Source organism: Alligator sinensis, unplaced genomic scaffold, assembly GCF_000455745.1.
Source record: "Alligator sinensis unplaced genomic scaffold, ASM45574v1 scaffold892_1, whole genome shotgun sequence".
NCBI classification, from domain to species: Eukaryota; Metazoa; Chordata; order Crocodylia; family Alligatoridae; genus Alligator; species Alligator sinensis.
The window spans coordinates 38,687-40,104 of record NW_005843161.1 but is presented as its reverse complement, the minus strand read 5'-3'; positions in this window follow the sequence as shown (position 1 = coordinate 40,104).

Sequence of the window (1,418 nt, the reverse complement as noted above, 5' to 3'; positions counted from 1 at the left end):
AAGGCATGGCGGGCGAGAGAAGCGGGCGGTTGCCCAGAGACAGGTGGGCGGGCCACGAAGAGCTCAGCCCTGAGTTGGCCTGCTGTCACGGTGACAGGCGGGCGGGCCACAGAGCTCAGCCCCAGGAGGCCCCCCTGTCACACTTTCTTTTTACCTTTTCACTATTTTAACATGCATATCACAAAAGTCATCCAATTAAGGGATAAAGCAATCATGGGCACCCCTATCATTGTACTAGGAGGCAAGTGGGAACATATCCAACATTTGGAAACATTTAGATCCTTTGCATATTGATAAGACAGTTGAAGAAAAGTATTTTGGTGAGCATACCCACGTGGGAGTGATCTTTTTGACCTGGTTTGAAGTCTAGCCTGATTTACAAAGTTTCTTTTAGCTGCTGAGTCTTTAAGTTCATATAAGATGATCCAAAAGGAGAGACTGAGAAGTACCCAAGTCACGACTAACCAACCCCACCTCGGGAACCAGGAACTAGGTAGCGGCTTTTTTCCTTTCCTGAAGGGCATAGTGATGTCATGGGGGTACATATTCTTCGTTCTGTAGTGGCAAATCCTCTTTGCCAGTAGGCGCTTGGCTCACTACTGGTCTTGAGCTCTCCTGTTGGCAGGCACTAGGCTCACTACCAGTCTGTGGAGGCTGATTACAAGGTTGATCTGGAGGAGACTCTAAGTCTAACGGGGCTCATGTTTTCTTAGTGTGTGAAGCATGGATCCATGGTTGGAGTCCTTGACATTTTATTGCAGCATTGGTTGTCAGGAGTACCTGGAATGGGCCCTTCCAGCGGGGTTTCAGCGATGACTTCCATTGATGGACTTTTACATGAACCCAGTCACCAGGCAGGATGGACTGGCATGGCTCATCTGGTTCGTTGGGGAGAGTTGCTTGTACTTGTGAATGAAAAGCCTTGACACACTTCATTAGTGCCATACTGTAGTCTAGAATAGGATCATCAAGTAAATATATATCACAAAAGTAGGAGGCAACAGGTGGTGAGGCAGGGAGCCTCATGGGTCTTCCCATCAGGATTTCATGTGGGCTAAGTCCGGTCTTTTGGTTGACAGTAGATCGCCTACTCATAAGGGCTATGGGAAGTGTATCTGGCCATTTCAAGTGAGTTTCAGCACAAATTTTGGCCTGTTTATTTTTTAAAATGCCACTTTGGCGTTCCACTTGGCCCGAGGCCTGTGGATGGTACGGGCAATGAAAGTTTTGCTGGATTTGCAGGACTTTGCAGACTTCTTTCATTATCTGCCCAGTAAAATGAGTTCCTCTATCAGAGTTTATGGATAAAGGAATACCAAACGTTGGAATAAAGTCTCTGAGCAACTTTTTGCTCACAGTGATGGTATCAGCTTTTGCACATGGGTAGGCTTTGTGGTGGGAGAAACCTCCCTAAGGTT